Source organism: Heptranchias perlo, chromosome 2 (genome assembly GCF_035084215.1).
Source record: "Heptranchias perlo isolate sHepPer1 chromosome 2, sHepPer1.hap1, whole genome shotgun sequence".
NCBI classification, from domain to species: domain Eukaryota; kingdom Metazoa; phylum Chordata; class Chondrichthyes; order Hexanchiformes; family Hexanchidae; genus Heptranchias; species Heptranchias perlo.
The window spans coordinates 167,185,449-167,202,192 of NC_090326.1; the positions used below are offsets into that span (position 1 = coordinate 167,185,449).

The following is a 16,744-nucleotide window of genomic DNA, read 5'->3' on the forward strand; positions in this document are numbered from 1 at the left end:
ACAAGGTCCCAGAAACAGCAATGATCTAAATGACCAGGTTAATCTGTCAGTCTGGGGTGACCTATTAACCCCAACAATCCCAGATTAATCTGTCAGTCTGGGGTGACCTATTAACCCCAACAATCCCACGTTAATCTGTCAGTCTGGGGTGACCTATTAACCCCAACAATCCCAGATTAATCTGTCAGTCTGGGGTGACCTATTAACCCCAACAATCCCAGGTTAATCTGTCAGTCTGGGGTGACCTATTAACCCCAACAATCCCAGATTAATCTGTCAGTCTGGGGTGACCTATTAACCCCAACAATCCCAGATTAATCTGTCAGTCTGGGGTGACCTATTAACCCCAACAATCCCAGGTTAATCTGTCAGTCTGGGGTGACCTATTAACCCCAACAATCCCAGGTTAATCTGTCAGTCTGGGGTGACCTATTAACCCCAACAATCCCAGGTTAATCTGTCAGTCTGGGGTGACCTATTAACCCCAACAATCCCACGTTAATCTGTCAGTCTGGGGTGACCTATTAACCCCAACAATCCCACGTTAATCTGTCAGTCTGGGGTGACCTATTAACCCCAACAATCCCATGTTAATCTGTCAGTCTGGGGTGACCTATTAACCCCAACAATCCCACGTTAATCTGTCAGTCTGGGGTGACCTATTAACCTCAACAATCCCAGGTTAATCGGTCAGTCTGGGGTGACCTGTTAACCCCAACAATCCCATGTTGCTGGGGTAAATACGTCACCTCAGAACTGAGAGATTAACCTGAGGTTTGTGGGGTTAATAGTTCTCCCAAGATGACAGATTAACCCTGGGGATTGAGGGGTTAACAGGTCTCCCCAGATTGACGGACTAACCTGGGGTTTGTGGGGTTAATGGGTCTCCCCAGATTGACAGACTAACCTGGGGTTTGTGGCTCTTTAAAAATTTGTTCATGGGATGTGGGCGTCGCTGGCGAGGCCGGCATTTATTGCCCATCCCTAGTTGCCCTTGAGAAGGTGGTGGTGAGCCGCTGCAGTCCATGTGGTGACAGGTCTCCCACAGTGCGGTTAGGAAGGGAGTTCCAGGATTTTGACCCAGCGACGATGAAGGAACGGCGATATATTTCCAAGTCGGGATGGTGTGTGACTTGGAGGGGACCGTGCAGGTGGTGTTGTTCCCATGTGCCTGCTGCCCTTGTCCTTCTAGGTGGTAGAGGTCGCAGGTTTGGGAGGAGCTGTCAAAGAAGCCTTGGTGAGTTGCTGCAGTGCATCCTGTGGATGGTACACACTGCAGCCACTGTGCGCCGGTGGTGAAGGGAGTGAATGTTTAGGGTGGTGGATGGGGTGCCAATCAAGCGGGCTGCTTTGTCCTGGATGGTGTCGAGCTTCTTAAGTGTTGTTGGAGCTGCACTCATCCAAGCAAGTGGAGAGTATTCCATCACACTCCTGACTTGTGCCTTGTAGATGGTGGAAAGGCTTTGGGGAGTCAGGAAGTGAGTCACTCGCCACAGAATACCCAGCCTCTGACCTGCTCTCGTAGCCACAGTATTTATATGGCTGGTCCAGTTAAGTTTCTGGTCAATGGTGACCCCCAGGATGTTGGTGGGGAATTCGACGATGGTAATGCCGTTGAATGTCAAGGGGAGGTGGTTAGACTGTCTCTTGTTGGAGATGGTTATTGCCTGGCACTTATCTGGCACAAACGTTACTTGCCACTTATGAGACCAAGTCTGGATGTTGTCCAGGTCTTGCTGCATGCGGATTCAGAGTTGCAAATAGAACTGAACACTGTGCAATCATCAGCGAACATCCCCATTTCTGACCTTATGATGGAGGGAAGGTCATTGATGAAGCAGCTGAAGATGGTTGGGCCTAGGACACTGCCCTGAGGAACTCCTGCAGCAATGCCCTGGGGCTGAGATGATTGGCCTCCAACAACCACCACCATCTTCCTTTGTGCTAGGTATGACTCCAGCCACTGGAGAGTTTTCCTCCTGATTCCCATTAACTTCAATTTTACTAGGACTCCTTGGTGCCACACTCGGTCAAATGCTGCCTTAATGTCAAGGGCAGTCACTCTCACCTAACCTCTGGAATTCAGCTCTATTCTCCATGTTTGGACCAAGGCTGTAATGAGGTCTGGAGCCAAACGGTCCTGGCGGAACCCAAACTGAGCATCGGTGAGCAGGTTATTGGTGAGTAAGTGCCACTGGATAGCACTGTCGACAACACCTTCCATCACTTTGCTGATGATTGAGAGTAGACTGATGGGGCGGTAATTGGCTGGATTGGATTTGTCCTGCTTTTTGTGGGCAGGACATACCTGGGCAATTTTCCACATTGTCGGGTAGATGCCAGTGTTGTTACTGTACTGGAACAGCTTGGCTAGAGGCGCAGTTAGTTCTGGAGCACAAGTCTTCAGCACTACAGCCAGGATGTTGTCGAGGCCCATAGCCTTTGCTGTATCCAGTGCACTCAGCCGTTTCTTGATATCACGTGGAGTGAATCGAATTGGCAGAAGACTGGCTTCTGTGATGGTGGGGATATCGGGAGGAGGCCGAGATGGATCATCCACTCGGCACTTCTGGCTGAAGATGGTTGCAAACGCTTCAGCCTTGTCTTTTGCACTCACGTGCTGGACTCCGCTATCATTGAGGATGGGGATGTTTGCAGAGCCTCCTCCTCCCGTTCGTTGTTTAATTATCCACCACCATTCACGACTGAATGTGGCAGGAATGCAGAGCTTTGATCTGATCCGTTGGTTGTGGAATCGCTTAGCTCTGTCTATAGCATGTTGCTTCTGCTGTTTAGCATGCATGTTGTCCTGAGTTGTAGCTTCACCAGGTTGGCACCTCATTTTTAGGTATGCCTGATGCTGCTCCTAGCATGCTCTTCTACACTCCTCATTGAACCAGGATTGATCCCCTGGCTTGTTGGTAATGGTAGAGTGAGGAATATGCCGGGCCATGAGGTTACAGATTGTGCTGGAATACAGTTCTGCTGCTGCTGATGGCCTACAGCGCCTCATGGATGCCCAGTTTTGTGCTGCCAGATCTGTTCTGAATCTATCCCATTTAGCACGGTGGTAGTGCCACACAACACGTTGGATGGTGTCCTCAGTGTTGTGGGGTTAACAGGTCTCCCCAGATTGACGGACTAACCCGGGGTTTGTGGGGTTAAAGGGTCCCCCCAGATTGACGGACTAACCCGGGGTTTGTGGGGTTAAAGGGTCCCCCCAGATTGACGGACTAACCCGGGGTTTGTGGGGTTAAAGGGTCCCCCCCCCCAGATTGACGGACTAACCCGGGGTTTGTGGGGTTAAAGGGTCTCCCCAGATTGACGGACTAACCCGGGGTTTGTGGGGTTAAAGGGTCTCCCCAGATTGACGGACTAACCCGGGGTTTGTGGGGTTAACGGGTCTCCCCAGATTGACGGACTAACCCGGGGTTTGTGGGGTTAAAGTGTCCCCTCCCCCAGATTGACGGACTAACCCGGGGTTTGTGGGGTTAAAGGGTCTCCCCAGATTGACGGACTAACCTGGGGTTTGTGGGGTTAAAGGGTCTCCCCAGATTGACGGACTAACCCGGGGTTTGTGGGGTTAAAGGGTCCCCCCAGATTGATGGACTAACCCGGGGTTTGTGGGGTTAAAGGGTCTCCCCAGATTGACGGACTAACCCGGGGTTTGTGGGGTTAAAGGGTCTCCCCAGATTGACGGACTAACCCGGGGTTTGTGGGGTTAAAGGGTCTCCCCAGATTGACGGACTAACCCGGGGTTTGTGGGGTTAACAGGTCTCCCCAGATTGACGGACTAACCCGGGGTTTGTGGGGTTAAAGTGTCCCCTCCCCCAGATTGACGGAGTAACCCGGGGTTTGTGGGGTTAAAGTGTCCCCTCCCCCAGATTGACGGACTAACCCGGGGTTTGTGGGGTTAAAGTGTCCCCTCCCCCAGATTGACGGAGTAACCCGGGGTTTGTGGGGTTAAAGGGTCTCCCCAGATTGACGGACTAACCCGGGGTTTGTGGGGTTAAAGGGTCCCCCCCCAGATTGACGGACTAACCCGGGGTTTGTGGGGTTAAAGGGTCTCCCCAGATTGACGGACTAACCCGGGGTTTGTGGGGTTAAAGGGTCCCCCCCCCACCCCAGATTGACGGACTAACCCGGGGTTTGTGGGGTTAAAGGGTCCCCCCCCCCGCCAGATTGACGGACTAACCCGGGGTTTGTGGGGTTAAAGGGTCCCCCCCCCACCCCAGATTGACGGACTAACCCGGGGTTTGTGGGGTTAAAGGGTCCCCCCCCACCCCAGATTGACGGACTAACCCGGGGTTTGTGGGGTTAAAGGGTTCCCCCCCCCCAGATTGACGGACTAACCCGGGGTTTGTGGGGTTAAAGGGTCCCCCCAGATTGACGGACTAACCCGGGGTTTGTGGGGTTAAAGGGTCTCCCCAGATTGACGGACTAACCCGGGGTTTGTGGGGTTAAAGGGTCTCCCCCCCCCCCGCCAGATTGACGGACTAACCCGGGGTTTGTGGGGTTAAAGGGTCCCCCCCCCCACCCCAGATTGACGGACTAACCCGGGGTTTGTGGGGTTAAAGGGTCCCCCCCCCCACCCCAGATTGACGGACTAACCCGGGGTTTGTGGGGTTAAAGGGTTCCCCCCCCCCCCCAGATTGACGGACTAACCCGGGGTTTGTGGGGTTAAAGGGTTCCCCCCCCCCAGATTGACGGACTAACCCGGGGTTTGTGGGGTTAAAGGGTTCCCCCCCCCACCCCAGATTGACGGACTAACCCGGGGTTTGTGGGGTTAAAGGGTCCCCCCCCCACCCCAGATTGACGGAGTAACCTGGGGTTTGTGGGGTTAAAGGGTCCCCCCAGATTGACGGACTAACCCGGGGTTTGTGGGGTTAAAGGGTTCCCCCAGATTGACGGACTAACCCGGGGTTTGTGGGGTTAAAGGGTCCCCCCCCACCCCAGATTGACGGACTAACCCGGGGTGATCACCCGTTTCGGCGGGGGTCAGATCTCCAGGGTCTCCCGGTTTCGGTTGGGGGGGGGCCCGCTCCGGCCGGTTGCTAAGGGCCGCCGCTGCGCTGATTCTCCCGCCCGGCCTGTGCTGGCTGAGCAAAGCCAGTCAGTCTCTCACTTACCTCAGTGGCCGCTGAGGCAAAGACGCGGGCGGCGGACGGCAGCCTGTGGGAGGCGGCGGGCGGTTTTAATATTAAATGATGATCATTAATGACAATCGGCCGGAAGGAGCCGCCATTCCATCGCCAGGTCTCACGCTCGCCCGCTGGTTTACCGGCCAGATCTCGCGATGCTGCCTGCCGAAATCCCCGTGTGGCCGGGGGTTGGGGGTTTTTTTTTTCCGGCGAATCGCGCAGCTTCATCAAATTATCGCGTTGTTTGCTTTTTTTTTTCAGCGCGAGGGTTCAGGCAACGGACATGCGCATTGGATGGAAGTGGAGGGTTGGCGCCTTTTTTTTGTTTGGAGAAAGCGAAGGCACTCAACACGTGAGGGTGTTGGCGTCCATCTTGTTACATCGGGCCCACAGCGCAGGATCAGGCCATTCGGCCCAACAGGTCTGTGCCCGTGTTTATGCTCCACAAGAGCCTCCTCTCTCCCCTCTTCATCTAACCCTCCCATCATATCCTTCTATTCCTTTCTCCCTCATCCAGCTTCCCCTTAAATACATCTATGCCATTCCCTTCAACTACTCCTTGTGGTAGCAAAGTTCCACATTCTTACTACTCTCTGGGAAAAATAGTTTCCCCTGATTTATTAGAGTCTATCTTATAATCATGGCCTGTAGTTTTGGACGCCTCCACAAGTGGAAACGTTTTCTCGATGTCGACCTTATCAAACCCTTTCATTATCTTAAACGCCTCTATCAGGTCACCTTTCAGTCTTCTTTTCTAGACGAAAGAGACCAATGTTCAATCTTTCCTAATAAGTACATCCTCTGAGTTCTGGTTGCATCGTTGTGAACCTTTTTTGCACCTTCTCCAGTGCCTCTGTATCCTTTTTATAATATGGAGACCAGAGCTGTGCACAGTGCTGCAAGTGTGGTCGAACCAACGTTCCATACCAGATTGCTTTTCAATTCTATCCCTCTAGAAATTAACCCCAGTGCTTGGTTTGCTTTGAAATTTTTTTTATTGTTCATTCATGGGATGTGGGTGTCGCTGGCGAGACCGGCATTTATTGCCCATCCCTAATTGCCCTTGAGAAGGTGGTGGTGAGCCGCCTTCTTGAACCGCTGCAGTCCGTGTGGTGAAGGTTCTCCTACAGCGCTGTTAGGTAGGGAGTTCCAGGATTTTGACCCAGCGACAATGAACGAATGGCGATATATTTCCAAGTCGGGATGGTGTGTGACTTGGAGGGGAACGTGCAGGTGGTGTTGTTCCCATGTGCCTGCTGCTTTTGTCCTTCCAGGTGGTAGAGGTCGTGGGTTTGGGAGGTGCTGTCGAAGAAGCCTTGGCGAGTTGCTGCACTGCATCCTGTGGATGGTACACACTGCAGCCACGGTGCACCGGTGATGAAGGGAGTGAATGTTTAGGGTGGTGGATGGGGTGCCAATCAAGGAGGCGACTTTGTCCTGGATGGTGTCGAGCTTGTTCAGTGTTGTTGGAGCTGCACTCATCCAGGCAAGTGGAGAGTAGATGGTGGAAAGGCTTTGGGGAGTCAGGAAGTGAGTCACTCGCCGCAGAATACCCAGCCTCTTGTAGCCACAGTATTTATGTGGCTGGTCTAGTTAAGTTTCTGTTCAATGGTGACGCCCAGGATGTTGATGGTGGGGGATTTGGCGATGGTAATGCCGTTGAATGTCAAGGGGAGATGGTTGGATTCTTATCGGAGATGGTCATTGCCTGGAAATTGGCTGGCGTGACTGTTACTTGCCACTTATGAGCCCAAGCCTGGATGTTGTCCAGGTCTTGCTGCATGCGGGCACGGACTGCTTCATTATCTGAGGGGTTGCAAATGGAACTGAACACTGTGCAATCATCAGCGAACATCCCCATTCCTGACCTTGTCATGGAGGGAAGGTCATTGATGAAACAGCTGAAGATGGTTGGGCCTAGGACACTGCCCTGAGGAACGCTTGCAGCAATGTCCTGGGGCTGAGATGATTGGCCTCCAACAACCGCTACCATCTTCCTTTGTGCTAGGTATGACCCCAGCCACTGGAGAGTTTTCCCCCTGATTCCCATTGACTTCAATTATTATGGCTCCTTGGTGCCACACTCGGTCAAATGCTGCCTTGATATCAAGGGCAGTCACTCTCATCTCACCTCTGAAATTCAGCTCTTTTGTCCATGTTTGGACCAAGGCTGTAATGAGGTCTGGAGCCAACTGGTCATGGCGGAACCCAAACTGAGCATCGGTGAGCAGGTTATTGGTGAGTAAGTGCTGCTTGATAGCACCGTTGACGACACCTTCCATCACTTTGCTGATGATTGAGAATAGACTGATGGGGCGGTAATTGGCCGGATTGGATTTGTCCTGCTTTTTGTTGACAGTGCATACCTGGGCAATTTTCCACATTTTCCACATTGGGAATTAAATATGCCAGGGTATTTAACAATCAGGATGGACAGGCAGGAAGGAAGAGGAGGTGGGGTGGCTATGTTAATAAAGGAAGGAATCACTGTAATACTGAGAAATGATATTGGGACAAAGGATCAGGATAATGAAACAGTGTGGGTAGAGATAAGGAATAATAAGGGGGAAAAAACACTAGTGGGCATAGTATATAGGCACCCTAATAGTTGCAACTCTGCTGGAAGAAGTATTAATCAGGAAATAGTCGGGGCATGTAATAAGGGAACAGCTATAATTATGGGGGATTTTAACTATCATATTAACTGGACAAATCAAATTGGGCAGGGCAGCCTTGAGGAAGAGTTTATTGAGTGTATTTGGGATGGATTTCTTGAGCAGTATGTAACTGATCCTACAAGGGGGCAAGCACCCTTGGACCTGGTCCTGTGTAATGAGCCAGGATTAATTAATAATGTCCTAGTTAAGGATCCCCTTGGAATGAGTGACCATAACATGGTTACAGTCCATATCCAATTAGAGGGTGAGAAGGTTGGTTCTCAAACAAGCGTACTGACCTTGAATAAAGGAGACTATGATGGTATGAGAGCGGAATTGATTAAAGTGGACTGGGAAAATAGATTAAAGGGTAAGACGGTACATGAGCAGTGGTGTTCATTCAAGGAGTTATTTTACAACTTTCAAAAAAAATATATTCCACTGAGGAAAAAAGGGTGTAAAAGAAATGACAGCCATCCGTGGCTAAGTAAAGAAATCAAGGATAGTATCCGACTAAAAACAAGGACATATAAGGTAGCCAAACGTGGTTGGAGGATAGAAGATTGGGAAGTCTTCAAAAGACAGCAAAAAGTAACGAAAGGATTGATTAAGAAAGGGAAGATAGATTATGAAAATAAATTAGCAAAAAATATAAAAACAGATAGCAAGAGTTTCTATAGTTATATAAAAAGAAAAAGGGTGGCTAAGGCAAACGTAGGTCCCTTAGAGGATGAGACCGGGAAATTAATGGTGGGAAACATGGAGATGGCAAAAATGCTGAACAAATATTTTGTTTCAGTCTTTACGGTAGAGGACACTAAGAATATCCCAACACTGGACAAACAGGGGGCTCTGGGGGGGGGAGGAGCTAAATACGATTAAAATCACTAAGGAATTGGTACTCAGTAAATTATTCGGACTCAAGGCGGATAAATCCCCTGGACCTGATGGCTTATATCCTAGGGTCTTGAGGGAAGTGGCAGTAGGGATTGTGGATGCTTTGGTAATAATTTTCCAAAATTCCCTGGACTCAGGAGAGGTCCCGGCAGATTGGAAAACTGCTAATGTAACACCCTTATTTAAAAAGGGTAGTAGGCAGAAGGCTGGAAATTATAGACCAGTTAGCCTAACATCTGTGGTGGGTAAAATTCTGGAGGCTATTATTAAGGAGACAGTAGCGGAACATTTGGATAAACATAATTTAATAGGACAAAGTCAGCATGGCTTTATGAAGGGGAAGTCATGTCTGACAAATTTGCTTGAGTTCTTTGAGGACATAACGTACAGGGTGGATAAAGGGGAACCAGTGGACGTAGTGTATTTAGACTTCCAGAAGGCATTCGACAAGGTGCCACATAAAAGATTATTGCTCAAGATAAAGAATCACTGGATTGGGGGTAATATTCTGGCATGGGTGGAGGATTGGTTATCTAACAGGAAGCAGAGAGTTGGGATAAATGGTGCATTCTCGGACTGGAAACCAGTAGCCAGTGGTGTTCCGCAGGGGTCGGTGCTGTGTCCCCAACTCTTTACAATCTATATTAACGATTTGGAGGAGGGGACCGAGTGTAACATATCAAAGTTTGCAGATGATACAAAGATGGGAGGGAAAGTAGAGAGTGAGGAGGACATAAAAAACCTACAAGGGGATATAGACAGGCTGGGTGAGTGGGCGGAGATTTGGCAGATGCAATACAATATTGGAAAATGTGAGGTTATGTACTTTGGCAGGAAAAATCAGAGAGCAAGTTATTATCTTAATGGCGAGAAACTGGAAAGTACTGCAGTACAAAGGGATCTGGGGGTCCTAGTGCAAGAAAATCAAAAAGTTAGTATGCAGGTGCAGCAGGTGATCAAGAAGGCCAACGGAATGTTGGCTTTTATTGCCAGGGGGATAGAATATAAAAACAGGGAGGTATTGCTGCAGTTATATAAGGTATTGGTGAGACCGCACCTAGAATACTGCATACAGTTTTGGTGTCCATACTTAAGAAAAGACATACTTGCTCTCGAGGCAGTACAAAGAAGGTTCACTCGGTTAATCCCGGGGATGAGGGGGTGGACATATGAGGAGAGGTTGAGTAGATTGGGACTCTACTCATTGGCGTTCAGAAGAATGAGAGGCGATCTTATTGAAACATATAAGATTGTGAAGGGGCTTGATCGGGTCGATGTGGTAAGGATGTTCCCAAGGATGGGTGAAACTAGAACGAGGGGGCATAATCTTAGAATAAGGGGCTGCTCTTTCAAAACTGAGATGAGGAGAAACTTCTTCACTCAGAGGGTAGTAGGTCTGTGGAATTTGCTGCCCCAGGAAGCTGTGGAAGCTGCATCATTAAATGAATTTAAAACAGAAATCGACAGTTTCCTAGAAGTAAAGGGAATTAGGGGTTAGGGGAGCGGGCAGGAAATTGGACATGAATTTAGATTTGAGGTTAGGATCAGATTAGCCATGACCTTATTGAATGGCGGAGCAGGCTCGAGGGGCCGATTGGCCTACTCTTGCTCCTATTTCTTATGTTCTTATTATCGGGTAGATGCCAGTGTTGTAGCTGTACTGGAACAGTTTGGCTAAAGGAGCAGCTAGTTCTGGAGCACAAGTCTTCAGCACTACAGCCGGGATGTTGTCGGGGCCCATAGCCTTTGTCGTATCCAGTGCACTCAGCCATTTCTTGATATCATGTGGAGTGAATCGAATTGGCTGAAGACTGGCTTCTGTGATGGTGGGGATATCGGGAGGAGGCCGAGATGGATCATCTACTCGGCACATCTGGCTGAAGATGGTTGCAAATGCTTCAGCCTTGTCGTTTGCACTCACGTACTGGACTCTGCCATCATTGAGGATGGAGATGTTTACAGAGCCTCCTCCTCCCGTTCGTTGTTGAATTGTCCACCACCATGCAGGACTGCAGAGCTTTGATCCGATCCGTTGGTTGTGGAATCGCTTCGCTCTGTCTATAGCATGTTGCTTCCACTGTTTAGCATGCATGTAATCCTGTGTTGTCGCTTCACCTCATTTTTAGGTACGCCTGGTGCTGCTCCTGGCATGCTCTTCTACACTCCTTATTGAACCAGGGTTGATCCCCTGGATTGTTGGTAATGGTAGAGTGAGGAATATGCCGGGCCAAGAGGTTACAAATTGTGCTGGAATACAAATCTACTGCTGCTGATGGCCCACGGCGCCTCATGGATGCCCAGTTTTGAGCTGCTAGATCTGTTCTGAATCTATCCCATTTAGCATGGTGGTAGTGCCACACAACACGTTGGATGGTGTCCTCAGTGTGAAGGCGGGACTTCATCTCTACACGGACTGTGCAGCGGTCACTCCTACCAATACTGTCATGGACAGATGCATTTGCGACAGGTAGATTGGTGAGGACGAGGTCAAGTAGGTTTTTCCCTCGTGTTGGCTCGCTCACCACCTGCCACAGGCCCAGTCTGGCAGCTATATTCTTCAGGACTCGGCCAGCTCGGTCAGTAGTGGTGCTACCGAGCCACTCTTGGTGATGGATATTGAAATCCCCCACCCAGTTAACATTCTGTGCCCTTGCTACCCTCAGTGCTTCCTCCAAGTTGTGCTCAACATGGAGGAGGACTGATTCATCAGCTGAGGGAGGGCGGTAGGTGGTAATCAGCAGGAGGTTTCCTTGCCCATGTTTTTGACCGGATGCCACAAGATTTCATGGGGTCCAGAGTCAATGTTGAGGACTCCAAGGGCCACTCCCTCCTGACTGTATATCACTGTACCGCCACCTCTGGTGGGTCTGTCCTGCCGGTGGGACTGGACATACCCAGGGATGGTGATGGAGGAGTCTGGGACTTTGGCTGAAAGCTATGAATCTGTGAGTATGACTATGTCAGGCTGTTGCTTGTCTAGTCTGTGGGACAGCTCTCCCAATTTTGACACAAGTGCTGAGATGTTAGTGAGGAGGACTTTGCAGGGTCGACTGGGCTTGGTTTGCCCTGTCTGGTGCCTAATGGTCCGGTGTCAGGTGGTCCTTCCGGTTTTATTCTTATGACTTTTCGTAGCGAGATTTTACAACTGAGTGCTTGCTAGCGATTTCAGAGGGCAGTTAAGAATCAACCACATTGCTGTGGGTCTGGAGTCACATTTAGGCCAGACCATAGAAACATAGAAAATAGGAGCAAGAGTAGGCCATTCGGCCCTTTGGGCCTGCTCCGCCATTCAAAATGATCATGGCTGATCATCTAACTCAGTACCCTGTTCCCGCTTTTTCCCCATATCCCTTGATCCTTTTAGCATTAAGAAACATATCTATCTCTTGAATACATCTAATGATTTGGCCTCCACTGCCTTCTGTGGCTGAGAATTCCACAGGTTCACCACCCTCTGAGTGAAGAAACTTCTCATCATCTCGGTTCTAAATGGCCTACCCTGTATCCTGAGACTGTGACCCCTGGTTCTGGACTCCGCAGCCATCGGGAACATCCTCCCTGCATCCAGTCTGTCTAGTCCTGTTAGAATTTTATATGTTTCGATGAGATCACCTCTCATTCTTCCAAACTCTAGTGAATATAGGCCTAGTCGACCCACTCTCTCCTCATACGTCAGTCCTGCCATCCCAGGAATCAGTCTGGTAAACCTTTGTTGCACTCCCTCCATGGCAAGGACATTCTTCCTCAGATAAGGAGACCAAAACTGCACACAATACTCCAGATGTTGTCTTACCAAGGCCCTGTACAACTGCAGTAAGACATCCCTGTTCCTGTATTCAAATCCTCTTGCAATGAAGGCCAACATACCATTCGCCTTCCTAACTGCTTGCTGCACCTGAATGCTCGCTTTCAGCGACTGGTGTACAAGGACACCACCTCCCCTTTTCCCAATCTATCACCATTGAGATAATAATCTGCCTTTCTGTTTTTACAACCAAAGTAGGTAACCTCACATTTATCCTCGTTATATTGCATCTGCCATGTTCTTGCCCACTCACCCAACTTGTCTAAATTACATTGGAGCCTCTTTGCATCCTCCTCACAGCTCACATTCTACCCCAGCTTTGTGTCGTCTGCAAACTTGGAAATGTTACATTCCGTTCCCTCGTCCAAATCATTGATATATATTGTGAATAGCTGGGGCCCAAGCACTGATCCCTACGGTACCCCACTAGTCACTGCCTGCCACCCGGAAAAAGACTAATTTATTCCTACTCTCTGTTTCCTGTCTGTCAACCAATTCTCAATCCATTCCAGTATATTCCCTCAATCCCATGTGCTTTAATTTTGCACACTAACCTCTTGTGCGCGACCTTATTAAAAGCCTTCTGAAAATCCAAGTACACCACATCCACTGGTTCTCCCCTATCAGTTCTACTAGTTACATCCTCAAAAAACTCCAGTAGATTTCTTAAGCATGATTTCCCTTTCATAAACCCATGCTGACTTTGTCCAATCCCGTTAATGCCTTCCAAATGTTCTGTTATCATATCTTTTATAATAGACTCGAGCATTTTCCCCACTACTGATGTTAGGCTAACTGGTCTGTAATTCCCTGTTTTTTCTCTCCCTCCTTTAATAAATAGTGGGGTTACATTTGCCACCCTCCAATCTGTAGGAACTGTTCCAGAATCTACAGAATTTTGGAAGATGACCACCAACGCATCCACTATTTCCAGGGCCACTTCCTTTAGTACTCTGGGATGTAGATTATCAGGCGCTGGGGATTTGTCAGCCTTTAGCCCCATTAATTTCCTTAGCACTATTTTTTTACGAATACTGATTTCCTTCAGTTCCTCCCTCTCATTAGACCCTTGGTTTCCTAACATTTCCGGGAGGTTGTTTGTGTCCTCCTTTGTGAAGACAGAACCAAAGTATGTGCATAATTGTTCTGCCATTTATTTGTTCCCCATTATAATTTCCCCCATTTCTGACTGTAAGGGCCTTACATTTGTCTTCACTAATCTTTTTCTCTTGACATATTTATAGAAGCTTTTACAGTCAGTTTTTATGTTCCCTGCAAGTTTACTCTCATACTGTATTTTTACCCTCAATCAATCTCTTTGTTCTCCTTTGCTGAATTCTTAACTGCTCCCAATGCTCAGGCTTGCTGCTTTTTCTGGCAATTTTATATGTCTCCTCTTTGGATCTAATACTATCCCTAATTTCGTTTGTAATTCACGATTGAGCCACCTTTCCATCGGGTAAGGACGGCAGGTTTCCTTCCCTAAAGGACATTAGTGAACCAGATGGGTTTTTACGACAGTCTGCCTAACACTTATCTGTATTGAAATTCATTTGCCAATTACACACCCATTCTGCAAGTTTATTCATGTCTTCTTGCATTTTAACGCATTCTTCCTTTGTATTAACTACACCGGCCAATTTGGTGTCGCCCATGAATTTTGAAATTGTACTTCCGATTCCCAAGTCCAAATCGTTAATTTAAATTGTGAACAACCGTGGTCCCAGCACCAATTCCTGTGGAACACCACTTCCCACCATTTGCCAGTCCGAGTAGCTACCTTTAACCCCTACTCTCGTTTTCTGTTTTGTAGCCAGCTTGCTATCCATTCTGCTACCTGTCTCCTGACTCCACATGCTCTGACCTTAGTCATGAGTCTACAATGCGGTACCTTATCAAAAGCCTTCTGAAAATCCAAATATATTACATCTACTACACTACCCTTGTCTACTCCTTATGTTATTTCTTCAAAGAATTCAATAAGGTTGGTCAAGCATGTCTTGCCCTTCTGAAATCCACACTAACTATTCTATTATATTTTTGTTTTCTTGATGTTTTTCTGTTACATCTTTAAGTAAAGATTCCATTACCTTTCCTACCAGGTCTATAGTTCCCTGGACTTGTTCTATCTTTTTTAAATATAGGAATAACATTAGCTGTCTGCCAGTCCTCTGGCAGTATTCCCTTTTCTAGTGAATTTTTATATGTATGTAATAGTGCCTCTGCTATCTCTTCCCTAACTTCTTTTAAAATGTGTGGATGCAATCCATCTGGATCAGGGGTTTTATCCTCTGTAAGTTTGATTAGTTTATCAATTACCTCCCCCCTTTCTGTCTTAAATGTCCTTAAATCTTTTTTGCTTCTTCTTCTACTATCATGCCCACCATGTTAGTCTCCCTAGTAAATAATGAGTCAAAGTAACTATTCAGTATTCCTGCCATTTCACTTTCATTATCTGTGAGTTTATCTTGTATATCCCTTAGTGGCCCTGTCCCTATCCTGATTTTTCTTAATGTGTCTGTAGAATACTTTACTATTTCTTTTTATGTTCCTTGATAATTTAATTTCGTAGTTCCTCTTTGCTTTCCTAATTGTTTTTTGACTTCTTTCCTAACCTCTTCATATTCTGCTTCGTCATTCTCTCCTTTATTGTCTATGCACTTTAGAGTATGCCTTTTTCTTTAGTTTCAATTTTACCCTTATCTCTTTATTCATCCATGGTATTTCATTATTGGCTAGTTTGTTCGTGTTTTTTAGAGGAATATAATTCTCCTGTACTCTACTAATCACTGTTTTCAATATTTCCCACTGCTGCTGTTCTGTTTCTTTGTATGTCAGTTTTTTTTCCCAAGTTCCACTCTCATTCCCTCAAAATTAGCTTTTTCCCAATCTATTACTTTGGTCTTTGTCTTACTTATGTCTTTCTCAATCATTATTTTAAACCTTATTATGTTATGATTGCTATTGCCTAGGTGTTCCTTTGTGCTTACTTCTCTTACCTGCTCTGGTTCATTTCCCGTTACTAGATCCAGAAGTGATTCCTCTCTTGTTTGGCTTCTCACATACTGGGTAAGAAATGAGTCCTGAACACACTGTAAAATCTCCATTCCCCTTTCCCTACCTCTTCTTGCCAGTTTATTTGGGGGTAGTTGAAATCTTCCATGATTATTATTCAATGTTTTTTTACTCGTTTCATACATTTGTCTAAATATTGCTTCCTCCACTTCCCTTCCACTATTAGATGGTCTGTAAAATACGCCTATTAACGTGATCGATCCCATCTTATCCTTTGTCTCAATCTATATCGATTCTGTTCCCATCTTAATATTACTTGTGTCCCTTATTTCCTTTGCCATTACGTTGTCTCTAATTCGTACAGCTACCCCACCCTCTTCTTCCTTCCCTATCCTTTCTAAATACGTTACATCCTACAATATGTAACTGCCAGTCCTGTTCTTTATGTTGCCATGTTTCAGTTATCTCTACTACATCCAGCTCCTCGCTATGAATTATTGCCTCCAGTTCCCTCTTTTGTTTCGGATGCTGTGCACTTTGCTGTACAGGCAATTTAATTTGTTTTTAATAATTGTTCCCTTTACTTTATTTTTAACAGTCTTTTTGTACTTATGTTCTATAACTGTATTTGTTCCCAGACTGTTTATGTTACCCTTATTCTTTATCTTTTTCTGACCTTTATTCTCATCTCCTATTTCTTTTATCTCTGACCTCTGTTGTTTTCATCCGATCCCTCCCTCTGTCTTACTAGTTTAAAGTCCTATCCACAGCCTTATTTATCCTTTCCACTAGGACACAGGTCCCATTCCGTTCCAGGTGGAGCCCATCCCAGCGACTGGACTCCTTCCTGTCCCAGTACTGTGCAGAGGCTATTACATTTTCTCGAACTTTCTCCCTCATTTAAACAAAAAAGAAAATGGTAAGTGACTTATTTCAGGACCCTGCTCAAAGACCACCAAATGTGATGTGTATATATATCCAGCAGTCAGATTCTACCAAGAAGTTACATACAAAATTGATGGGCAGGAATGGACCAGCTGGTCCATCAAGCCCGCCCCACGCCATGATGGTCGGACCATCGTGACTAAACACTTCTTCCCTCCCACCTACCCCCGCAGCCATGTAATCCCCTGGGAGAGGCAAAAAACAGAGAAAAAACCCTGGGCCAATGAGGTGAAAAATACAATGGAAAATTCCTCTGCAACCCCCTCAGGTGATCGAAACCAGTC

General features: G+C 47.3%; 1 protein-coding gene across 1 annotated transcript in view; it reads right to left on the bottom strand.

The window, feature by feature from the left end:
* The window catches only part of cpsf1 (cleavage and polyadenylation specific factor 1), a 110,750-nt gene extending 105,461 nt beyond the window's left edge, over window positions 1-5,289 (bottom strand). Inside the window, exon 1 of the mRNA XM_067968829.1 lies at window positions 5,130-5,289. The gene's annotated coding sequence lies outside the window, so the exon portion shown is untranslated. The remainder of the gene's footprint in view (window positions 1-5,129) is intronic.
* Between the last annotated feature and the right edge of the window lie 11,455 nt (window positions 5,290-16,744).